Below are 27,160 nucleotides of genomic sequence, written 5' to 3' on the forward strand. Positions count from 1 at the left end.
TCCTTGATGTTGTGTTTTCTAGTTTGAACACCTGTTTGAAGATCTCTTCTCCCAAGCCAGAGCTAATCTCTTCTGCCGTCGAAATCCCATAAAATTTTATCTGTAACTCTCAAATAATGTAAAGTTTCCAATTAGACCTAAAGTTATCTATGTTTTTATGTTTTTCTCTTCGATCCTACTTTTGAATTGGAACAGGGTCTTTTGCAACACTGTTATGTGCCAAATATTTTATTAGGTAATAAGAATGTGGATTTAAATAAAACAGAAAACTCACCCTCAAGAAATTCAAGACTAGTCAGAAGTGATAAACAGTGTGAAATGAGTAGAATAACAGTACTCTTTATAAGATACAGGGAAAGGAAGACATTGGTGATTAATTTTTCTGGTTGTGAATTGAAGGAAATTTCAAGATGCATCTTGATTTGACACTTCAGTTGATATAAAAACGGGTGGGGTTGGAGAGTCAAAGGATGACATTTCATGTAGAAAGCACATTATAGGTGAAAGTATGATGATGTGAAATATCAAAGCACATTACAGTAACTGCAAGGAGTTCAGCATAACTTGAGATGTGAGGGACCGTTTAGTAAACAAGACCTAGGCTTTGTCCAGATCATGAAAGTGCTTGAATGATATGCAAAAGAGTTTGTAGTCTATTTAGTAACAAGTTCAAAATTAATAAAGTATTCTAATGATAGGACTCTTGCAATCAGAGTTTTACTTAAGAGAGATGCCTTTGGATTTGGTGGCTGAGAAAAGACTTTAAAATATAAGTTGCAGGCACACAATTTAATCAAATAGTCATTTAGAACACTGGATTTTTAAAGAAGTGTTGCAGAGAAACCCACAATGCTTTGGAGTTAAATCCAGCAGTGGAAGCATCCACTGCCTATTGGCAGAAATCTCAGAGCTACCTTGGGTATAGTGTCAATAGAATAATTAAGGCAGCAAGTACACACTGACTGATCTAATTTTTGTAGTACGCATGAGTGCTATTGTTGATCCAAATTCCAGTGTCTCATATTAGTTCTCCAGTATTTTTTTGTTTTGTAAATTAGGCAATCTACTTTCAGTAGATTTCTTTTTTCTTTAACTTAGTCAGAATTATTTTCTATAGAATCCAAATTGACTTTGTAAAAATCTGAAGTTGAACTGTACATTGTATCACAAAATCTGAGAGAATATCTTTAAATATATATAAATATGATATCAGTTTTAAAATGTTCTCACTCTGAAAGTTTAAAATTAATGCAATATTCAAGATAATTTAGAAATACTTTATTGAAAGTCATAGTGGTAAAATAGATTTGGCATGATAATTGCATTCGAAGACTAGAATGACTAATTGAATGTATTTTTCACAAGCCCATATGAACCATATTGGAGGGCAAGAATAACATGTTTTAGATCTGCAGCCTGTTAATTTTTATTGAGATTCTTTTTTAGGTTTTCAGGATAATGAAAACAAGAAAAATCAAATATGCATTACATTAGCATTGAGTAGAATGCTTTGAATTTTATAAATCTTCATGCTATTCTTTTCATTATGTTTTTATGCCATTGTTTTGCCTGACATAAACTAGTTAGTATAGTCTAATTGATATTGATGAAATATCACTATTAATTAAGCTGGAACAATAAAAATTACTGTATTTGATAAGTGAAGTTTATTTTAGGGCGTGTCATTTATTTAAGAAGGTATAATTTATATACAGTAAAATTTATCCTTTGTTACATGCAGCTCTGCAAGTTTTGGCATATTTCTCTGGCAGTATAGCTATCACCATAGTCAAGATGCAGAACAATCCTATTACTCTGCATAGCTACTTTGCTCCCCTTTATAATCAATCACTCTTGCCAGACTAGCTCCTGGCCACAATTGATCTGTTTTCTGTTCCTGCAGATTTTCCTCTACCCAGAATGTCATATAAAAGGAATTGTTAAGACTGTAAACTGTTGAGTCTAGCTTCTTCCACCTAGCATAATGCATTTGAAACTTACCGTGTTATCTCATATGTATCTTATTATTGTTGACTAGTATTCTCTTATTTGATAGACTTTAATTTGTTTGTCCATTCCTCAGCGAGGGATATTTGAACTGTTTCTACTTTGAAGTCAGTATAAATTACTATACATACTCAGGTACAAGTTTTGGTGTTAACGTGATTTTGTTTCACTTGAATAAATACCCATGGGTCAAATTGCTGAGCCAGATATTAATGAAGTTTAATTTTATGAGAAACTGTCAAAATATTTATGAAAATGTTAACATTTTGCATCTCATGAGCAATGTATACGTTTTCAACGTTCACCAGTACTTGGCCTTGTAAAATTTGCTGTAGTTGTTGTTAGCCATTCAAATAGTGATCTCATTTTGGTATTTAATTTGTGTTTCTCTAATGAATAATGATATAGAGCATGATTTCATGTGCTTATTTGCCAATTGTTTTTCTTTGTTGAAGTATTTCAGATTTTTGCATATTTTATTTGACCATTTATTAAGGAGTTTTATCATTCTTTATCTTCTTGACACAATCTTTTATTAAATATTTGATTAGAAAAGTTTTTTCCCATTTTATGGCTTTTTATCTCTTATTGTAAATAGCAACTTTTGAAAAGAAGTTCTTAATTTTTAAAAAGTTTAATTTTGTATCACTTTCACATTCCATTTTCAACTATTGGTTTATTATCTATATTTTTTATTATGTTTTCTGATAGCTGTCCCAGACTTTACAATATACACCTTTCATTAATCATAGTCCACCTTCAAATGATAAGATATTACTTCACACAGTGTAAAGACCTTACAACATTCTACTCCTAATCCCCCCTCTTCATACCTCACATTGCTTTTTACATTTTTACATCTGTAAATATGTACTACTTTGTTAACAGTTGCTTTATAAGGTGAATTAATGTTTAGATAAATTAAAAATAATAAAATGAAATTTATAATCATCCTTAATTATGACATTTCTTTGAGATGACACAATTTTTTATTTAATATCTAGTGTCAATTTCTTCTAGCTCAAGATCTTTTCTTTTTTAACATTTCTTTAAGTACTATTCTAGTAATAATTATTTCAGTTATATATTAACCTGAAAAGTGTTTTTTTGTTCATTTTGAAATATATTTTTGCTCTATTCAGAATTCTCAGTTGTTTGTTTTTCTTTTTTGTTACTTTTTTGCATTAGAAAGATGACACCTCATTGTCTTCTGGCTAATATAATTTCTGCTGAGAAATTTTCTATAAGTAATTCTTAGCTTTGTTACTTCTTATGGTCTGTGTCTTTTTTCTGGTTGTCTTCAAAAATTTTGTTTTTGTATTTAGATTTTGGCGACTCTGACATTATGTGTCCAAGTTTATTTGTATCTGTTTGTCTGTTTTGTGTTTTGTATTTATCCTATTAGAGATTCTCTAAGCTTCTTGGATCTTTAATTTGCTGTATTACATTAATTTTAGAAAATTATCCACCATTATTTCTTAGAATTTTCCTCTATCATTTTCATCCTTTCTGGCATTCCAAATGTACATATATTAGATTGTCTGACATTTTCCCACAGCTCCTAGATGCACTGGTTTTTTGTTTTGTTTTTGTTTTAATTTTTTCTCTTTCCTTTTAGTTTGGGAAATTTCCATTGATCTACGTTTAAGGCACTGATTCTTTTTTTGGTTTAATCAAGTACACTTTGGGGATGATCAGAAACATCCTTTTACCTCTGTTGCCATGTTTTCATCTCTGGAATTCTAGTTTGATTCTTCTTAGATGTTACATTTTTCTATTGACATTCCCTATGTGTTTATGCATGCTGTTGACCTTTCCCTCTTGCACATTTAACACATATTATATTAATTTGAGGTTCCCTATTTGATAGTTACAATCTCTGATTTACATCTAAATCTAATTTTATAAAATATCTCTTGACAAGGGCACTTTTGTGTATCTCATAATTTTTGGTTAAAACTTAAACATATTGTGTAGTACAGTGCAGACTAAGGTATAAATTACTTATACCTTGAAATGGGCATATCTTTAGTTTGGCTTTAATGTGGGAAGTTGACTAAATCATTTAGGATTTGCTTTGGCCTTGTGTTTTGTCGTTGCTGTGTTTAGTCTCTGTGGACCATATGCTTCAAGTCTAGCATTAGCGTATGAGTTAGTTTGCTGAAGAGTTTTTACTCAATGCCTGCTTCATCCTGTTTTAGATCTTTCCTTTGTGACTTCATCTCGGAGAGGTTTTTGCTCTACACTCTTGTCTATCCACGTCGGGAGATTGCTGCTGTTTCTTAAGACTTGTCAACCCTTCGGTATGGGGAAGAAGGTAGGAAAAGAGTGTTATCTTCTCTTCCTGTTCTGTTCTATTAATATATTAGAAAGTTGCTATACTGCTGGGTCTCACGGGAAGGGCCATCTCAGAGATCTTATATCCCTTCTACCCTATAATAGATAGGGTTGATATAATGGTTTTGAGACATTTTCCTAAAAAAAAAACAAAAAAAAAAAAAAAAAAAAAAACTCTCAGACAAATCTTTTTATTTTACCCTTTTTCTTCCTCTACATGCAACGTATTCTCACCTATGCCCTGAGAGTACTAAAGTTTTCTGTCGTTTCCCCAGTGGCTTAAGGCTTTCTCTCCGTAGGAGAGATAGCAGGGAAAGATCCAAATAGGGCTTTGTTTCTTTTGCACAGTGGCTGCTCTTCCCCTGGACAATGCTATACTCCCAGGGAGGCTTTCTCTCATCTTTTACCTTCCCTCTATTCTTCTTATGAGTATTTGGTGGGTTATTTGGAGAAGAGCCTGTGAACAGCTGTAGATTCCCTTTTATTAGTGATTCCTAAGTGTTTCATATTCTCAAGCTAGGCCACATGTAGCTGTTAACAATTTGTTAAAGAGTTTAGTGAAATGATTCTTACTAGTGTGAATGGCATCATCCAGTGTCTTCCTCAGGCAGGTAAGTAGTCAAGTTCTTTTATCTTTGTCTCTACATAGATTTCAAATGAGTGACTTCCCTGTAACCTCAGCTTTCTGATTGCTTTTAGTTTCATTTTATAAAGAAACAAAGAAACAAAGCTTGAGAAAAGACAGAAGTTATGAAATGTCTAAGACAGGGATTATATTGGGGACTCAGTAACTGTCCTACCCCATTTTGTGCAGTTGGAATACAACAGACTCGATAATTTATAATAAAAGAAATGCATTTATCACAGCTCTGGAGGCTGGGAAGTTTAAGATCATGGTGCCAACAAGTTCAGTTGTCTGGTGATAACTGCATCTTCCTGAGGGGAGGAACACTGTGCCCTCACATGACAGAAAGTGGAAGGGCAAGCCTCCAAACAGTGTGTGAGGTCTCTTTTATAAGAGCCTTAATTCCATTCACAAGGGATGAGCTCTCATAGCCTAATCACCTTTTAAAGATCCCACCTCTGAATACTAACATAGTTAGCTATTAAGTTTCAACACTGGAAATTTGGAGGGGACACATTTAAACCATGCCACTAAGTAAGATGGAAGGGTGGGGTGGTAGTAAGCCTCTATCCACTCTGTGGGGTTTCAGTCAAGTAAGAGAAGCAAATATATGACTCAAATAAATTATTATAAAAAGAAGATTCAGAATTAGAGAAAAATCTTATAGTGTCCTAACCTATATATATAAGACAATTAAAATTAAGAACTCATAACCAGGAACTTAAAAAAAAGGAATGGTAAAGAGAGGCTATGTTTTTATGTTCATGCAAAAGTTATTGCAATTTTTGCGATTCCTTTCAGAGACAGAAGCAATATGATAAAATTGTGGAAGAGGTTGACATGGTGAAAGTGAGCATGATATTGGAATGGGGGAGTAAAGCAGAGGCTTGAATTCCTACCCTTCACATGTCATCCCAGAAGAGGATGCCCTCAGGGTTCCACTCAGGATGCATATGGTTAACAACAGATGACGTATTAATTCCTGCTCTTGGTCCTTGATTTAGCTGTGCTAGGTCCACACAAAAACTCTCAAGCACTAGTTCCACCAATAATCAGCCCTCAGTTGTCTTACAGTGTCTGCTTTCCCTCCACACCATATTTCTGTGGACATGAAAGTTTTTCTATCATAATTATTTCACAACTCACAGAGCAGTAAGTACTCTATCTAACCTCACAAGTGGTGTTTTGCTTGGTCGTTAGGGGAACGTAGAGACAAGATTTACTGAATCCAGTAAACCCTCGTAGAACAAAATGTAGTTCAAAATTAAACCATTTAAAATCGAAGTTACTCAAACTTATAGAAGCAGAGAGAATGGTAGTTGCCAGGGTCTGGAGTATGAAGGAAATAGGGAGACATTAGTCAAAGGATACAAAATTTTAATTATGTGGGATAAATGAATAAGATCTGGGAACTAATTTATAGCATGGTGATTATAGTTGATAATAATCTAGTGTATACTTAAAAATTTAGAGTGATTGGACTCTAAATGTTCTTATCCCAGAAAAATAAAAGTTATGTATGTGAGGTGGTGGATATGTCAATGAGCTTATTTCATAATATACATGTATATCAAAACAACACATTGCACGCTTTAAATGCATACAATTTTTTATTGACTTATCTTCAATCAAGCTGAACAAAATAAATTAAAAGTTGAAGTTATGCTATTGGTAAGTTAGTATTTGTATAATGTCACAAAAAAAGATGTTATACTGCACACAAGTAACTGAATCTGAACTGAGGAAGTCCTGAAAAATTAGGAGGCACTGCCTTCATAACAGGAACCCTGCCCTAAAAGAGGAAAGGCCTTTGTAACTATAATTCAAAATCCTAAAACCTAAATAAATATTAACAATTCAACTACATAAGCATCAGCACTCTATGCATACACAATTAAATAAAAAATTTAAAAAGTACCATGAGAAAAACAAAAAAAGTAAGTGCTGTACTGGTGAGAAATATTTATTTCATAGACAAAGAACTAACATCCTTGAGGTACAGAATTTCTCAAGGGTGGTGTCAGCTCAGGCTGACATAACAAAATACCATAGAATGGATGGCTCAAACAACATAAACGTATTTTCTCATAGTTCTGGAGGCCAGAAAGTTTAAGATCAAGATCTCATAAGGCTTGGTTTCTGGGTCTCTTCCTGCCTTGCAGATGGCTACTTTCTTGCTATGTACTCAATGACATTTTCTTGGTGAGTGCACATAGAGAGAGAGCAAGCCATCACCTCTCCTTTTCAGGAAGACATATATACCAATTGACCGTCCCACCCGCATAACCTCATCTAACCCTAATTACCTCCCACAGCCTTATTTACAGTATCACACTGGGGGGTTTGGCTTCAACACATAGATTTTGAGGGTAGACAAACATTTGGTTTATAACAAGTGGTAAAGACCAACAACATAATAGAAAAAAGATGGACAAAGACTGTATATGCATAATTCTCAGAAAAGGAAATACAATACTCTATACCCATAAAAAGATGAGCCACTACAATCATAATAGACAAAGTGACATCTGCCCATATTCCTTCCAGATACTGTCAAGGAACTGAAACTTTCCAGGTCACCACATCCAGACAACGAGACACCAGACCCCTCATCTCACCATCTGCTGCCTGTGGACCAACTCCTATATAAACCCTTAGTAAGGGTTTATATAAACCGTTAGTAAGTTAGGAAGATAGATTTGAGACTTGTCTCCTAATTCCCAGATGATGTCACTTGCAATAAAGCCTTTCTTTCTTGGCAATACTCATTTTCTCAGTGATTGGCTTTCTGTGAGGTGAGCAACCAGACCTAGGTTGAACTCCTTGTGTTTGGCAACAAATGCTTACTGAGATAGTATTTTCCACCTAGCCAGAACCAAAATTTTAATAACACTCTTTGTTTATGAGATTGACAGAAAGTTGGAACTCCTAAATTACCAGAGAAAGTATACATTTCTATATTTTCAAATGCTCATCAATTGGGAGCTATTTTGGTCCTGAATTTTGGTATATTTTTCAAAAGAATATTGTATAGCTCTCAAAAGAATGAGGTAGCTCTCTATGATATATGAGATAATGTTTAGTGTGATATATGTCTCTGTATCTACATGTAGATCTGTATCTATGATATGAGATAGCAAACATACAGTGCAATGTATATTATATACTAAATGTTGTATAAAATTGAAGGAAACATGCACCTATCTTAGTATTTTCTTTTTTGTGCTTTAAAAAAATGAGCAAATCCAGATAAGAAAATGCCAGTAATTCTTACATTTTTAGTGAATGGTTGGGGCTGGAAATGAATGCAGAAGAGACAAAAATAAGAGAAAACCTTTTAACTGTGCACTCCTGTGCATTTTTTTTCTTGAACTATTAGATAATATAACCTAATCAAAGGAAAAAAATCACTAAAAAATATTTTTGATTTTTTAAAAAGTAGAACCTACAAAAAATCTGCTTATAAAATGCTGGTTATAATATAGATTCAAAAAATAAATAAATAAAAATATTTAACAAATAATAAGATTTGTAAGAACCTGTACTCAAATTTTAAAAATAATTTGTTATAAACACATAATTTCATACAAGAAATGCAAGAAAATTTAACAATTTAATTTCACAATTAAAATGTAAGAAAATTTTACAATTACTATAAAATGAGATGAAAAGGCCAATGAGAATCAAAACATGCAAATTTTAATTGAATGGCTCCCTTAAGAAGAATAAAGAGAAGTGTCAAGAATATTTATAAAACTTGCAGCCTGCATCACCTTGAGAAAAGAGGCAAAGGAATTCAAAGAGTTAGAGGAGGATCAAAGCTCAAGACAGACGTATCCTCAGAGATTATTAGGCAGAATCTGGCAACATTCACATCAAACTATGTGCTGTTAAACCATTGAGATTTTGAGATGTTCCCTCCACCAACAGATACATTGGCTCTTTCATGACCCTAAAGTTCTATTTCTTGAACTGTATAATGTCAGAAACTCAAAGTACCTAACTTGCTACCAGGGACACTTTGATGTTGGGGAGACTTTGCTTTTCATGCAGCAGTGAAGTCAGTGCCTTCTCTTTTAAATGTAATAATTAAATTAATCTTTAATTAGTTGGCTAAAAAAGGAAGTATGAGGACATTTTAAACCAATCCTATTGAAACAGAAGAACAAGACCATTTTAAAGCTATATTCTCCAGCTTCTTAAGGGGAGAAAAAGGTGCATTGCTTCCTTGATCTTTCTTTTAGAGCTTAGCACAGGCCTACGTATATATCTATTATGGAATTTTCTTTTATTTATCTAAACTTAGTTGATATTATGGAGTGACATGAGATCATACTCCAAGTCAAGCATGTAAGTAAAACTGTAAACATGTTTTCATAATATAGATGCAAATTTTTTAAATAATGGACTTCTATTGGCAGAAATTCTTTTTGATATGCTTTAGGATATATAACACATGCATGCCTTCCAAGTTGATGCAGCCCCATGCCAAGTGTCTCCAGTGGATTTTAGCTCCCATAGGCCTCTCTACTGGGTGTTCTGGTGCAAGGCACAGCCTCCTCAACCTTATATGGTGACTTGGACAACTTTGAATTAGAGGAGATATAACCAGGGAAAGGCAGAAAAGGGAATGAGAAATTTGAACAGAAAATTTTACATTCATAAAGCCATTTTATTACATAAAGCTTGGTGTTAGCAAAGTATTATCATCCTTTAATGAAATCTTTATGACATATAGCAAAAGTTAATATTGTCCATGGTATTTGATGAATATTGAGCTAGACTTTTCCAGAATACCAAATACACTTTGGGGAGTAAGTTACAGACTGCTTGGAGATACATTGGCTCTTTCATGACCCTAGAGTTCTATTTCTTGAACTGCATAATATCAGAAACTCAAAGTACCTAACTTGCTACCAGGGACAAAATGATAACTGGGATCCTTGGCTTTTCATGCAGCAGTGATGAGGCAGCAGAACTGGGAATGCCAGACTGCCATGATGTTTGCTATGGGAACAATAAGAATCAAATTTATAGCACTGTCGGCATTTTCTCAGGAATTTCCTTGTGTGCTTGGAGCTGCTTTTAGCATCTCTGAAACCACGCATTGTGTGGAAATGTGATTTTCTTTACTTCTTCAGTCACTGTATTCAGAGATTCTTGGTATGTAGCACTCAATGTAGTGAAACACTATAGCCTGATTTTTTTTCTTTACGTCTATGGAAATCAATCAGATAGCTTAATTCATTTTAATGCAGTTTTCATCAAATTCTCTTTGTATTTTTATGGTGGCATTATAGCTATCAGAAACACTCCCATGGCAGCCATGAACACTATAAAAAGCAAAGTCTCAAAGAACAATTTCAGATTATGTCCTAAATGTGCACAAAAAATAATTTTGGAAAACTCTATTATTTACTTAATCATCCATTCTTAGGCAGTTTAAAAATAAAGAATGAATATCTAATGCCAGCAAGCATAGAAACATTTTGATAGAGCTAAGCTGATCATAAACTTGATATATTAGAACACGCAGTTACATTTTCAATATAATATATCTAAAATATTAATAAAGATGCAGTCATAAAATGGCATCAAAGCACTAAAGATGGGCAGTATTCAGCATTGCATGACTTTATCCCTACTTTCTTTTGATCGTATGATATATCTCAATCAACTTTATGACCTAGGGAAAGCATTAGAAAAAAATGAATGTATTCAAAATCCAGGGACATCAGCCATGTTTATTTCAAAATTAGAAAATAAAAGAAAAACGTATTTTATTTTATTTTACTAAGCATTATATTAATGGCAAAGAAATTATACATGTTGTACTGGGAGGAAGACAAATACTTAAAGGTAATTGAAGTAAACTGTTGCATTGTTGATGCATTCATACTTAGATATAATCCATGGTTTACAGGAAAATTGTGTAATGAAATGAGGACATTATTGAATATTTATAATTATAGGAGAATCTATAAAATAATCTAGAATAATTTAAATTTTGTCTTTACATTTTTTAAAAGACAATAAAACTAACCTTGAAGAGTAACTTAAATTTTTAATGGTTTCTTTTGTATTGTTAATGATTACTTTTTCTGAATATATTAATGATGTTTTTGTTATCTAAAATTATTGAAGATACAGAAGAAAGCATAAATAATAAATAAAAATGTCCCGTCCTTCTAGTTATGGAGGTTAGAGTCAGTGATCTCATTTAAAGTAGCTTCTAGCGAATAGCTCCTGGTATGGCCTCTCATTTCCCAACAAAGTACTGGTGAATAAAATATCAAACATAAAAATCTCTCAGTACTGAAAACTCAGTGTGATTGACAATGCCTCTTAGAATTTGGGAGTAATTTTTATGATGTATAGTTGACAGTTAATATTTTTAAAGTCATACTCTACTGACGCTCTCTCTTATGAATCAGAGAAGCCCTTCAAGTTTGGGAGATAAATAAACTGACTGGGATCAGGGATGCGTAGAAGAACAGAGATTAATTGGAAATGCCTGTGGTACATTATAACAATATTTTGAGATAGTATATTGATTCATCCTTCATTGTACCTCTACAGATACCAAATTAATAGATGACAAGAAGGCATTTTATGTTCACTTGAAGGTTTTCTTAACTTTTTAAACTCCTTTCTCCATCCCCACATAGAGTTCACAGAAGAAAGGTGATGTGGTGAGTTGAATGAAAAATCCCCAAAAGTATATGTTTGTGTTGTCATTCCCAGGACCTATGAATATTAACCTTTTTAGAAACAAATAGGTATTTATAGATGTAGGTAATCAAGGATCTTAAGGTGAAATATTTCTGGTTTACCTAGGTGGGCTCTAACTCTAATGACACGTGTCTTTTTTGAGACAGAAGAGGAGAATATGCAGAGAGGAAAAGGCAATGTGAAGATGGAGGCAGATTAAATAGAGGAATGTGGCTACAAGTCAAGAAAACAAAGGAATGCTGGCAGACACCGGGAGCTAAAAAAGGCAAGGACAGATTATTCTCTAGAGCCTCCAAAAGGAATGTGGCCTTGCTGATACCCTGCTTTTGGAATTCTAGACTGCAGAACTGTGTGAGGGAAAAATTTCTGCTGTTTTAAGCCACTCAGTTTGTGGTAGTCTGTTACAGCAGCCACAGGGAAGTGATCGAGGTGGGGATAAGGAGGGAGCAGAAAGCAGCACACATGAGTAGGGCACTGACGTGATAGTGGACAGCTACATGTCAGGGAGAATTCTGGAAAATGTTCATCTTTGGATTAATGATGACAACGACGATGATGACGATGATCATGATTATGGTATCTTCTATGTTTCCATTTTTATTGTAAAATAATTTATTGCTGAAAATTTTGGTCATGAAACCTCATTTTCTGAATGCTTTAATTCTTCATATGCATGTAATATATTACTGTATATTTTTCTTGGTGAAGTGCACTGCAGTGAGAGATAAGAACTAAGTTGTCTCTGGCTCTACAAAGCATCTTTGTTTTCAAACAATTATAACCCATCTTCACCTCCATCGATAGCATGTCTTCGAAACGTCAATCCGGTAACTAAGCAAATCTGAAGTGTGAAAGTTCTAAGATTCAAAATAGAGTCACTTGGGCTGATTCCTGGCAAGTGAAACTAGAGAAGACCATGAACAGAAGGCTGTTATGCACAGTTTGCCTGATAATGGGAACTATAACAAGAAATTTTTCCATACCACAGCTTACTACATGAGTAACAGAGGGGCAATTAACAGCTAGGGGACAACTAGTTGAATGTATAAGAATATTTGCCTGTTCAAAAATGTATAAGAATATTTGCCTGTTCAAAAACTATCTCAAGAGCCCAGCTGAAAACGACAAGGGCCTAACCGTAATTCTAAGATTACAAATCCTACCTACCTAACAACTGCTGACACTTCCCAATCAGACTCACCAACATTTCTAAGATGCTGCCAGCACCAATAAGCTTTCTTTCCAAACAATTTGTGTAACCTCCTCCTTCCTCAATAAACCTAACTTTTCCTTTGTTCTTCTGACATTCTGAAGGCCACCCTGGTCTATATGTACATCCCAGATTGCAATCCTACTTCTTGAATATTATTCTCCAAGAAAACCTGTTTACTTAGAGATTTGTCTCTATTTTTTACGTTGACAGAAATCAATTAATTATTATCCTGACTGGTGTTATATTAGTGTGTTTCATCTCTTAAGTAGTTTTCTCAATTACAAATACTATAAAACCTTACATATTTGCTCTCTCAAAGAAACTATTAATCCATTTTCCCACCTATAATCACGGGGTCTACTTGAAAATTATTAATTTCTGAAAGATTTTTATCAGCTCTTTCTCATCGGAGGCTATGGTACCTGCAGCCAGTTTGTAGCTCTGTTCATCAAGAAAAGGATTTCATGTTAGTCTCATTGACATTTTATCTGCAGCTTTCAGAGAATGCTTTTCTTGGATCTCAAGTAGGATCCTTAATCTGAAATTCTGTTAGGGTAATAATTCCAGTTTGCTATCTGAAATATTTTATATTTGATTAAATATCCATAGAACCCAAGTTTCCTCCAGTTTAGTTTTGGGGTTGTATCTCTTTATTTTTCTTTTTTTTAATTTTTTTATTATACTTTAAGTTCTAGGGTACATGTGCATAACGTGCAGGTTTGTTACATATGTATACTTATGCCATGTTGGTGTGCTGCACCCATCAACTCCTCAGCACCCATCAATTCGTCATTTATATCAGGTATAACTCCCAGTGCAATCCCTCCCCCCTCCCCCCTCCCCATGATAGGCCCCGATGTGTGATGTTCCCCTTCCCGAGTCCAAGTGATGTCATTGTTCAGTTCCCACCTATGAGTGAGAACATGCGGCGTTTGGTTTTCTGTTCTTGTGATAGTTTGCTAAGAATGATGGTTTCCAGCTGCATCCATGTCCCTACAAAGGATGCAAACTCATCATTTTTTATGACTGCATAATATTCCATGGTGTATATGTGCCACATTTTCTTAATCCAGTCTGTCACAGATGGACATTTGGGTTCATTTCAAGTCTTTGCTATTGTGAATAGTGCCGCAATAAACATACATGTTCATGTGTCTTTATAGCAGCATGATTTATAGTCCTTAGAGTATATACCCAGTAGTGGGATGGCTGGGTCATATGGTATATCTAGTTCTAGAACCTTGAGGAATCGCCATACTGTTTTCCATAATGGTTGAACTAGTTTACAACCCCACCAACAGTGTAAAAGTGTTCCTATTTCTCCACATCCTCTCCAGCACCTGTTGTTTCCTGACTTTTTAATGATTGCCATTCTAAGGGGTGTGAGATGGTATCTCATTGTGGTTTTGATTTGCATTTCTCTGATGGCCAGTGATGATGAGCATTTTTTCATGTGTCTGTTGGCTGTATGAATGTCTTCTTTTGAGAAATGTCTGTTCATATCCTTTGCCGACTTTTTGATGGGGTTGTTTGTTTTTTTCTTGTAAATTTGTTTGAGTTCTTTGTAGATTCTGGATATTAGTCCTTTGTCAGATGAGTAGATTGCAAAAATTTTCTCCCATTCTGTAGGTTGCCTGTTCACTCTGATGGTAGTTTCTTTTGCTGTGCAGAAGCTCTTTAGTTTAATTAGATCCCATTTGTCAATTTTGGCTTTTGCTGCCATTGCTTTTGGTGTTTTAGACATGAAGTCCTTGCCCATGCTTATGTCCTGAATGGTACTACCTAGGTTTTCTTCTAGGGTTTTTATGGTATTAGGTCTAACATTTAAGTCTCTAATCCATCTTGAATTAAATCTTCGTATAAGGAGTAAGGAAAGGATCCAGTTTCAGCTTTCTACTTATGGCTAGCCAATTTTCCCAGCACCATTTATTAAATAGGGAATCCTTTCCCCATTTCTTGTTTCTCTCAGGTTTGTCAAAGATCAGATGGCTGTAGATGTGTGGTATTATTTCTGAGGACTCTGTTCTGTTCCATTGGTCTATATCTCTGTTTTGGTACCAGTACCATGCTGTTTTGGTTACTGTAGCCTTGTAGTATAGTTTGAAGTCAGGTAGCGTGATGCCTCCAGCTTTGTTCTTTTGACTTAGGATTGTCTTGGCAATGCGGGCTCTTTTTTGGATCCATATGAACTTTAAAGGAGTTTTTTCCAATTCGGTGAAGAAACTCATTGGTAGCTTGATGGGGACGGCATTGAATCTATAAATAACCTTGGGCAGTATGGCCATTTTCACGATATTGATTCTTCCTATCCATGAGCATGGTATGTTCTTCCATTTGTTAGTGTCCTCTTTTATTTCACTGAGCAGTGGTTTGTAGTTCTCCTTGAAGAGGTCCTTTACATCCCTTGAAAGTTGGATTCCTAGGTATTTTATTCTCTTTGAAGCAATTGTGAATGGAAGTTCATTCATGATTTGGCTCTCTGTTTGTCTGTTACTGGTGTATAAGAATGCTTGTGATTTTTGCACACTAATTTTGTATCCTGAGACTTTGCTGAAGTTGCTTATCAGCTTAAGGAGATTTTGGGCTGAGATAATGGGGTTTTCTAAATATACAATCATGTCATCTGCAAACAGGGACAATTTGACTTCTTCTTTTCCTAACTGGATACCCTTGATTTCTTTCTCTTGCCTGATTGCCCTAGCCAGAACTTTCAACACTATGTTGAATAGGAGTGGTGAGAGAGGGCATCCCTGTCTTGTGCCAGTTTTCAAAGGGAATTTTTCCAGTTTTTGCCAATTCAGTATGATATTGGCTGTGGGTTTGTCATAAATAGCCCTTATTATTTGAGGTACATTCCATCAATACCGAATTTATTGAGCGTTTTTAGCATGAAGGGCTGTTGAATTTTGTCAAAAGCCTTTTCTGCATCTATTGAGATAATCATGTGGTTTTTGTCTTTGGTTCTGTTTATATGCTGGATTACGTTTATTGATTTGCGAATGTTGAACCAGCCTTGCATCCCAGGGATGAAGCCCACTTGATCATGGTGGATAAGCTTTTTGATGTGCTGCTGAATCCGGTTTGCCAGTATTTTATTGAGGATTTTTGCATCGATGTTCATCAGGGATATTGGTCTAAAATTTTCTTTTTTTGTTGTGTCTCTGCCAGGCTTTGGTATCAGAATGATGTTGGCCTCATAAAATGAGTTAGGGAGGATTCCCTCTTTTTCAATTGACTGGAATAGTTTCAGAAAGAATGGTACCAGCTCCTCCTTGCACCTCTGATAGAATTCAGCTGTGAATCCATCTGGTCCTGGACTTTTTTTGGTTGGTAGGCTATTAATTATTGCCTCAATTTCAGAGCCTGCTATTGGTCTATTCAGGGATTCAACTTCTTCCTGGTTTAGTCTTGGAAGAGTGTAAGTGTCCAGGAAATTATCCATTTCATCTAGATTTTCTAGTTTATTTGCGTAGAGGAGTTTATAGTATTCTCTGATGGTAGTTTGTATTTCTGTGGGGTCCGTGGTGATATCCTCTTTATCATTTTTTATTGCGTCTATTTGATTCTTCTCTCTTTTCTTCTTTATTAGTCTTGCTAGTGGTCTGTCAATTTTGTTGATTTTTTCAAAAAACCAACTCCTGGATTCATTGATTTTTTGGAGGATTTTTTGTGTCTCTATCTCCTTCAGTTCTGCTCTGATCTTAGTTATTTCTTGCCTTCTGCTAGCTTTTGAATGTGTTTGCTCTTGCTTCTCCAGTTCTTTTAATTGTGATATTAGAGTGTCAATTTTACATCTTTCCAGCTTTCTCTTGTGGGCATTTAGTGCTATAAATTTCTCTCTACACACTGCTTTAAATGTGTCCCAGAGATTCTGGTATGTTGTATCTTTGTTCTCATTGGTTCCAAAGAACTTTTTTATTTCTGCCTTCATTTCGTTATGTACCCAGTAGTCATTCAGGAGCAGATTGTTCAGTTTCCATGTAGTTGAGCGGTTTTGATTGAGTTTCTTAGTCCTGAATTCTAGTTTGATTGCACTGTGGTCTGAGAGACAGTTTGTTATAATTTCTGTTCTTTTACATTTGCTAAGGAGTGCTTTACTTCCAATTATGTGGTCAATTTTGGAATAAGTGCGATGTGGTGCTGAGAAGAATGTATATTCTGTTGACTTGGGGTGGAGAGTTCTGTAGATGTCTATTAGGTCTGCTTGCTGTGGAGATGAGTTCAATTCCTGGATATCCTTGTTAACTTTCTGTCTCGTTGATCTGTCTAATGTTGACAGTGGAGTGTTGAAGTCTCCCATTATTATTGTATGGGAGTCTAAGTCTCTTCGTAAGTCTCTAAGGACTTGCTTTATGAATCTGGGTGCTCCTGTATTGGGTGCATATATATTTAGGATAGTTAGCTCTTCCTGTTGAATTGTTCCCTTTACCATTATGTAATGGCCTTCTTTGTCTCTTTTGATCTTTGATGGTTTAAAGTCTGTTTTATCAGAGACTAGGATTGCAACCCCTGCTTTTTTTTTGTTCTCCATTTGCTTGGTAGATCTTCCTCCATCCCTTTATTTTGAGCCTATGTATGTCTCTGCATGTGAGATGGGTCTCCTGAATACAGCAGACTGATGGGTCTTGACTCTTTATCCAGTTTGCCAGTCTGTGTCTTTTAATTGGAGCATTTAGTCCATTTACATTTAAGGTTAATATTGTTATGTGTGAACTTGATCCTGCCATTATGATATTAACTGGTTATTTTGCTCATTAGTTGATGCAGTTTCTTCCTAGCCTCTATGGTCTTTACATTTTGGCATGTTTTTGCAATGGCTGGTACCGGTTGTTCCTTTCCACGTTTAGGGCTTCCTTCAGGGTCTCTTGTAAGGCAGGCCTGGTGGTGACAAAATCTCTAAGCATTTGCTTATCTGTAAAGAATTTTATTTCTCCTTCACTTATGAAACTTAGTTTGGCTGGATATGAATTTCTGGGTTTAAAATTTTTTTCTTTAAGAACGTTGAATATTGGCCCCCACTCTCTTCTGGCTTGTAGAGTTTCTGCCGAGAGGTCTGCAGTTAGTCTGATGGGCTTCCCTTTTTGGGTAACCCAACCTTTCTCTCTGGCTGCCCTTAAGATTTTTTCCTTCATTTCAACTTTGGTGAATCTGGCAATTATGTGCCTTGGAGTTGCTCTTCTCGAGGAGTATCTTTGTGGTGTTCTCTGTATTTCCTGAATTTGAATGTTGGCCTGCCCTACTAGGTTGGGGAAGTTCTCCTGGATGATATCTTGAAGAGTGTTTTCCAACTTGGATCCATTTTCCCCCTCACTTTCAGGCACCCCAATCAGACGTAGATTTGGTCTTTTTACATAATCCCATACTTCTTGCAGGCTTTGTTCATTTCTTTTTCTTCTTTTTTCTTTTGGTTTCTCTTCTCGCTTCATTTCATTCATTTGATCCTCAATCGCTGATACTCTTTCTTCCAGTTGGTCAAGTCGGTTACTGAAGCTTGTGGATTTGTCACGTATTTCTCGTGTCATGGTTTTCATCTCTGTCATTTCATTTATGACCTTCTCTGCATTAGTTATTCTAGCTATCAATTCTTCCACTCTTTATTCAAGATTTTTAGTTTCTTTGCGCTGTGTACGTAATTCCTCCTTTAGCTCTGAGAAGTTTGATGGACTGAAGCCTTCCTCTCTCATCTCGTCAAAGTCATTCTCTGACCTGCTTTGATCCGTTGCTGGCGATGAGCTGCACTCCTTTGCAGGGGGAGATGCACTCTTAGTTTTTGAATTTCCAGCTTTTCTTCCCTGCTTCTTCCCCATCTTTGTGGTTTTATCTGCCTCTCGTTTTTGATGATGGTGACACACTGATGGGGTTTTGGTATAGGTGTTCTTCCTGTTTGATAGTTTTCCTTCTACTAGTCAGGACCCTCAGCTATAAGTCTGTTGGAGGTTGCTTGAGGTCTACTCCAGACCCTGTTTGCCTGGGTATCAGCAGCAGAGTTTGCAGAAGATAGAATATTGCTGAACAGTGAGGGTACCTGTCTGATTCTTACTTTGGAAGCTTCCTCTCAGGGTTGTACTCTACCCTGTGAGGTGTGGGGTGTCAGACTGCCCCTAGTGGGGGATGTCTCCCAGTTAGGCTACTCAGGGATCAGGGACCCACTTGAGCAGGCAGTGTGTCCTTTCTCAGATCTCAACCTCCGTGTTGGGAGATCCACTGCTCTCTTCAAAGCTGTCAGACAGACTCGTTCACGTCTGCACAGGCCTCTGCTGCTTCCCCTATTGTTGTTTAGCTATGCCCTGTCCCCAGAGGTGGAGTCTACAGAGACAGGCAGGTTTCCTTGAGCTGCTGTGAGCTCCACCCAGTTCGAGTTTCCCAGTGGCTTTGTTTACCTACTTAAGCCTCAGCAATGGTGGGCGCCCCTCCCCCAGCCTCGCTGCTGCCTTGCCGTTAGATCATAGACTGCTATGCTAGCAATGAGGGAGGCTCCGTGGGCGTGGGACCCTCCCGACCAGGTGTGGGTATAATCTCCTGGTGTCCCCGTTTGCTTAAAGCACAGTATTGGGGTGGGAATTACCCGATTTTCCAGGTGTTGTGTGTCTCAGTTCCCCTGGCTAGGAAAAGGGATTCCCTTCCTCCTTGCGCTTCCCAGGTGAGGCAATGCTTCCCCCTGCTTCAGCTCTTGCTGGTGGGGTTGCAGCAGCTGAACAGCACCGATTGTCCAGCACCCCCCAGTGAGATGACCCCAGTACCTCAGTTGAAAATGCAGAAATCACCAGTCTTCTGTGTCGTTGGTGCTGGGAGTTGGAGACTGGAGCTGTTCCTATTTGGCTATCTTGCTCCGCCCCCCTATTTTTCTTTAACTTTAATATTTTTCATTTGGGTTTAATTTCTTCTCTATTTTGTATGCCTCTCAGACTTTAGTATACATACAAATAACATGGATCTAATACATATATGGATCCATTATTTGAGGTGTAGCCTGTGATTGTGCATTTCTAACAAGCTCCCATCTGATGTAGATGCTGCTGATGCACAGCAATATTTTGTTTAGAGATAAAATTCATCCACCTTTGAATTTTGTTCTTCACTTTATTTCCTACCCTTTCTAACATGTTTAATCATGTAATACTGTTTCCTGAGCACCATACTCTGTTCATTGAAATATCTGGCATATATTTTACCTTAGTATAAAATCATTCAAGGCATAAGCACTTTTTAAATATTTATTAAAGGTAATAAACATGACAAGGAATCCAGTTTGGGCATCAAAGATACATGAATTATTCACTTTCAGAATCTTTTAGTGCTGGTTCCCTCTGTCTAATTTGCCCCTTGGGGCAAAATGATAAGAGCAAATGTCACCCTGCAGATCCAGGGACATCTGCACTATAGGAAAGGAAACCTGAAATTATAAATCCCAGAGCTTATATATAGTAGCATGCACAGCTGTGCCTCCTTTCTGGAGAAACAGAAATTTATCCTGTAATAAAAACAAAACTAATCTCTAGTTTTCTAGGCTCATTATTTTTGAGAATATTAATGAATGAGTTTAGAGGCAATATTTCTGTAAATCTCTCCTAATAAATTGCTATCTCTAACACTTATTTGTAACAGCCTTGCCAATAATTTAATCTTAGAAAGTCTTGGCCTTAGAGAAATATGGAAAAAGTTCATAGATCATTTATTCCCACAAAAGTTACTTTTTCATTTATGTATACTTTTTGCACATCAGGTATTTAGGGTTTCAGAATGATATTTATTAAACCTATTATCACTGTTCCTAACCTGCACCTTATCTTCTTTGTTTTCTTTCTCCCTCCTTCCCCTTCTTTTCTCTCTATTCTCCATTTTCTTTACACTGAATGTCCACAGCAAACCATTCTAAAGAGTTTGATGTATAACTACACAAACACTTTTCTTAATAGAATTTTCGGTTAAAGGATGTTTGAATTGTTTAGTTGGGGCTATTAGGAAAAAGTAATATTAAAAACACTCTTGAGCAAGTCATTTCTTGGTTAAATAGCAGTAAAATTTCTGGGTCATAGGGTAGATATAAATAACTGTATACGATTTTATAAGTATTCCATTTGTTTTACATCCTTATCAAGACTTAACATTGCTAGTCTTTTTTTCCCTTTAATTTAGTCTTTCTAATGCATATAAAATTGGCTTATAAAATAAATAGTTTATTTTTGGTTAACTTGAGGATGTTTTATATCTTTAAACCTTAGAATACCCTATGAAAGATTATAAAATATTATTCCTTTATTCAGCTTTATAGAGCTATTATAGACAAACATTCTATATAATTGAGGGGTAGAAAGTGAGGTTTGATATACTATATACATCCATGGAATGATTACTACAGTCAAGCTAATTAACATGCCTATCACCTCTCATGGTTACCTTTTGTGTGTGTGTGGTGAGGATACTAAATTCTACTTATTCTTCTTTCAGTGTGGGCAACAGTGTGCAATTTTTCGGTGCTGTGGAACATCGAAGCAGCTGAGGTTCAGAGTGCAGATACACGCAAGACTACAACAGCTCCAGGGCCTGGAGTTCAGGAGCTCCCTTTGTGAAGTAGATCTGATGTCTAAGAAGTGGGCCCTAATAGCATGACTGTGGAGCCAGGGTTGAAAGTGCAGGTGCATAAAGAGCAACCGTGGCTCCAAATTCAGGGGTCTGGCTAGCCCACAGTGATGGTGTATGTGATGTCTGAGGCATGGATATTCTTGCGACTATGGAGTCATGGTCTGGAGAAGAGGTAAATGCTAAGCGGCCAAGGTTCTGAGGTCTAGGACATGTGCAGGCTTGGGAGAGTAACAACCCCAGTCCTGGGTGGCACAACAAAGGCTCCTTCTTGGGTGAAAGGACCCAGCAGCCTCTTCTTTTCCATTGGGTCCATAGTAATGATGGCTGTTGGTTATCTTAATTGCAAAAACTGCAGTTCTCCTCTATACAGCAGGAAGCAAGGGTCTATGCTAATGAACAATAAGGAGACCTCTAGTGTGAAATGTTTGGTAGTTCTTGCTTACTGCAGGAGCTGTTGAATAGCTCATTCGCAAAGGCTGCTGGAGTACAAAGCTAGCCACTGGGGACTGTGGTGACATCCGTCGAGTGGCTGATACTGATAGCCCCTGCCCCTCTCCTTTGCTCCTAGCTGTCTCCAGACATCTCAGGTATGGGAATGTCTCCAGTAATACTCTACCGTGTTGCTCCAGGTTCTTATTTGGACTCTGGAGTCCTGTGAGGGCTACTGTGTGTGTGGATAGATTCAAATTATTGGTTTTTACTGGGGAATGAAGGTGAGAATCTCTTACTGTGCACCTTAGAATATTATTCTTTTAATTTAGGTAAAGTACTTTGTCTTTTAATTGGTCTCTAAAATTCCTCTTTTCAAGCAGAGTTGACTTATGTGATCTTATTTTATGTCTAGACTCATTTGTCTGTAATATTTTTTAGTATATGGATGGTATCTTAAGTTCAATTGCATTATCTAGTAATCACTGATGTATAGAAAACACTTGTAATTGACAATTTTGTGTAAGTTCTGATAAACTATGCTTTTTCCTTGGTAATTATATTAAACAATAACTTAATTTCTTTCATTATAATTGTTACATATTCTTATTTTTGCATTGCTTGACTCCATTCACCAAGCATGCCAGGACTATGTTAAATAGGAGAAATATTTAGTAGGCAAATTTCTTCTTGATTTCAAAAGGCAATCATCTTAAGTTTCAATATTAAGTATGATACTACATTTGCTTTAGGATATTGACATATAATCATTATCAAGTTAAGAAGTTTTCTTTTATTATTCTCTGAGAATTGTTTTCTTAATTACTATAATCAAAAGCTTTAACTTAATCAAATATTTTAATATAATCATTTAAAAATTACTATAATTAAAATGTCTTTGTAAAAAACTCTTTCAGATAGTGAGATATTTATGTGATATTTCTCCTTCAATTAATATATTGAATTACATAATTATATTTTCTAAACCTAAGCACACTTCCAAGTTTAGGAACTAAGTTAATAATAGCATATCAATAAAGAAATAATTTTCAGTTTGATTCACTAATAATTGATTTTTGAATCCATACTAAATTGTGTCATTTGGTTTATCAGGATTTGGTACCATGGTTATGTAAGTCTCATCTAATGAATTTGGGAATGTTCTCTCAATCTCTCTCTCTCTCTCATTTTAAGTTTATTATTGAAAATAATTTATAGACTATTTGTTAGAGCACACTAGTGAACAGATCTTGTCCCTAGACTTACTTTTCTTTGTATAATTTGATTACATTTTTTAATGGATGCAGATCTAGCCAAGTTTTTTCTCTATTTGTGGTAAATAAAGTATCTTTGTATACTTCCAGTTATTTGAATATAACATGCTGTCTAAGTATTTAGTGGAATCCCAGCTGTTTTACAGGCATTATTCATCCTTCTCTTGTGCAAAATGAACAGTTCTAACCAAGCTATGTTCATACTGTCCAGTATTATAACTCAAGACCTTTTTCCAAAATTAGATTTGATAACTATTTGCTTCATTCTCTTCACATATTTTCTCTTTTCTATTCTGTTTTATTTCTCTAGATGTAAGTAGATATACTTTTGACCTCCCCACAGTGTTTTTCATGTCTTCTATACTCTCCTTTTACTTGTCTGTCTGAACTGGATTACTGATAAAAGTATTGAGGTCTACTATTAAGTTTTTATAGCCATAGTTATTCTGAAAATTAAAAAGTATCTTGGCAATTATTTATACTTCCTTACATCCTAACTAAACATTTATTAATGTCTCTGTATATGTGAATAAACATTTTCTAACACGTATATGCTATAGGATTAAGTTTGTGCTTCAAATTGCGATATAAAATTTACTAAAATGCATTAAAATTATCATTTTAAACATATTTAACTTTTATACTGCTATTAAGATATGAAGCAGAAAATATGTTTATAATTTATATGTATATATAATATTATAAATATAAAAAGCATATCTAAAAGTAATCAACCCTAGGGAGACTGTCATGTTGGTGACACCTATATGGTTACTGTATCTTGCTGTATCAACTGTATTTGCATGCCATAAATGTTTAAGATTCATAGATGTTTTTGTCATTTAAGAGATCTCTATAAGTACATTTTTTTCTTTTTTGTTTCATTGCTTTTATATGAGATCATACTAAAATTAAATGTGCTTTTAAAAGCAAAAAGACAGTTTTTGTTCATTGTTTTAAATATATCAACTCAGTTATTTAACATTTCATATCTAAAAACTGTAGTGTATAAAGTCTTAAAGGGTCTCTTCATGCTTTTTATTGTTTCTGTTGCTGTTTTTGCTGTTTCTAAACCCAAGTACCTAGTTCCATTAAATAATGTATGTGGTTGCCTATTGACTGCTTATTTTTCTTGAAAAGCATTTATTGAAAATACTTTCTGGTCATAGAAGATTAATGTCTTTTTCTACCAGACGTGAAGGGGCATTAGCAACATAGAACCAGTTTAAATCAAATTCTCCATTTGGAATGTCTTAGGCCACAAAGGTAGCACAGGTTTAAGTATGAAATCAATCACATGAGGTCATACTCTTAGTTATGAGTTTTCATGGAAGACTCCAAGTTTCAAATAATTGAATCATCTGTATTACGTATATTTACCACAATGAAATCTATTAAGAAATAAATAACAAGAATAGGAACCAATGTAGGAATTATCATAAATATTTCTATAAATATGACTCATCAGAGAGTCAATTTATAGTGAAATTAGAAAATATATTGTACTGAAGCATGATGAAAATATCCAGAGCCAGAAGACTAACAAGTTTCTGCTTAAAGAAAATATACCAGCAGGGCCCGGTGGCTTATACCTGTAATCCCAGCACTTTGGGAGGATGAGGTGGCAGATCTCGAGGTCAGGAATTCAAGACCAGCCCAACTAAGATAGTGAAACCCCATCTCTACTGAAAATACAAAAAATTAGTTGGGCATGGTGGCAGGCACCTGTAATCCCATCTACTTGGGAGGCTGAGGCAGGAGAAGTGCTTGAACCTGGGAGACGTAGGTTGCAGTGAGCCAGGATCATACCACTGTACACTAGCCCAGGCAACAGTGCGAGACTCCGTCTCAAAAAATAAAAATAAAAAACAAAAAAAATATAAAGTTATGTTATATAAAAATTAAAAGTCTATAAAACTAAGGAGGCTATTTCAAGAAATTTTAAAAGAAGCAATCTAAACCCAGAGAATACAGATGAAAAAAATACAACAGCAGAAATTAATGTTGTGTAATAAAAACAACAGAAAAAAATTAACCCAAACAATTGTTAGTTCTTTTAAATTACTAATTGATGAACACTTTCAAAGACTAATCAGTTAATGAAAAAGAGTAGGCACAAAATGAATTATGAGTACAAAAGGATCATCACTACAATCTATAAAGATTACAAAGATCATGAGAGTACGTACTGTATAATTTGATAATTTTATGCCAGTTAAATAAATAAGTAAAATGCAAAGATTGTTAGAAAAATAAAAAAATAAAAAATTAAGATAAAATAGAAAACTTCAATAATTATATATTAAATTGAATCCATATTTTAAAACTTCATATACTACCATAAATAGGCTAGGCCCAAATTCCTCAAAATTTCAGAGATTTAACAGATCAAATATTCACTTTATGCTCATGGCACTTTTCCAACAAGCCGACAAACATGGCCTGTTGGAGTTAGGTTTTTTCTCTACATCATCCTCTCATAGGGATCAAGGCTTATGAAAATTCTATTTGTGTGCTTCCAAGATTGGTGTGGCAAGGGGAAAAGAGTTATATGGTCTCTTAACTGGTAATTTGGTGTCTCTGCCTGAGAATAACACATTCAGTTTCCACTCATTTCATTGATCAAAGCAAGATAGATGGCCATACCATAATAAATGGGTTCAGAAGTGTTTAATTTTATCTTATGCCTATAATTCCATTAAATGTAAGTTGAGTAAATTCCTGAACTTTAAAAGTTAAAAGTAGATACAAAGTGGATAGAAAATTTTTTTTTGTACAATTACATGCTACCAACATGAAACATATCTTAAATGCAAGTCCTATTTTAAACGTATGATTAAAGTTTAAATAACATAAAAACATGATGCAAACTATAAAAAAATTTGGTGCAACTCAATAATAGATCGTATAATTTTTAAGATAAAAATAATAGAAAAATACAAAGGATAATTATGCTAATGTCATTGAACTAATAAATATACTAGCATAATATCACTGTTTTAAAGATATATGCATCCAATAGCATACATTCAAAATAAATAAAAACTTACTAGGCTAAAGAATGAAATAAGAAAATTCACAATTGTAGGAAAAAACACTAATATATTTCACTAATAGCTGACAGGAAAAATTAAGTGAAATAGACAGACTTAATGAAAAACAAAATTTAATGAGAAAACCTATGAGAAATTATACAACATTATATTGGGCAATAATAGAATACATGCATTTTTTCAGATAAGTGCAAAACAAAAAAATGATTTCTTTATGTGGGGTCATAAAATAAACCTTACCTCAATTCCACTAAATTTAAATTATCCCAAGAATTTTCTTAGAGTGAAATTAAGTAGAAACCAATAAAAAAAATGACAAATGGAAAGCCCGTAACAACTGGGAAATTAAGGTATGCATTTCTGAATAGTTTATGAGTTAAATAAAAAAATGTAACAAGGGAAATTTAAAGAAATGAAATTAATTATTATTAAATGATGACATATCAACACCTGAAGGGTGCACTTCAGTATTAATTAGATGAATATTTGGTTTCTAAAGTGCTTACGTTACTAAAGAAGAAGTGGAAAAGATTGATCTAAGCATCCATCTCAAGAACCAAGAAAAAGAAGACAAATTAAACACAAAAACCAGATCAGATATCAGTGAAATAGAAAACAAATATACAATAGAGAATGCTAACTAAATGAATGTTTACTATAATAAAAACTTGATAAAATAATAAAACCCTAGTCAGAGTAAAGACAGAAAGGCAGAGATAAAGGGAAGGAGGAAAGAAAGATATAACAAATTGCTGATAACAATAATTTAAATGAGGACATCACTATAGATTGAGAGACATTATTATAAAGAATTACTAAGAACATTATGACAGTAAATTACAATTGAGATAACATAAGTTATGCAGAAACAACAATTTATCAACACTGACACCAATAGATTTTTTAA

This window comes from Piliocolobus tephrosceles, chromosome 2 (genome assembly GCF_002776525.5).
Source record: "Piliocolobus tephrosceles isolate RC106 chromosome 2, ASM277652v3, whole genome shotgun sequence".
Lineage (NCBI taxonomy): Eukaryota > Metazoa > Chordata > Mammalia > Primates > Cercopithecidae > Piliocolobus > Piliocolobus tephrosceles.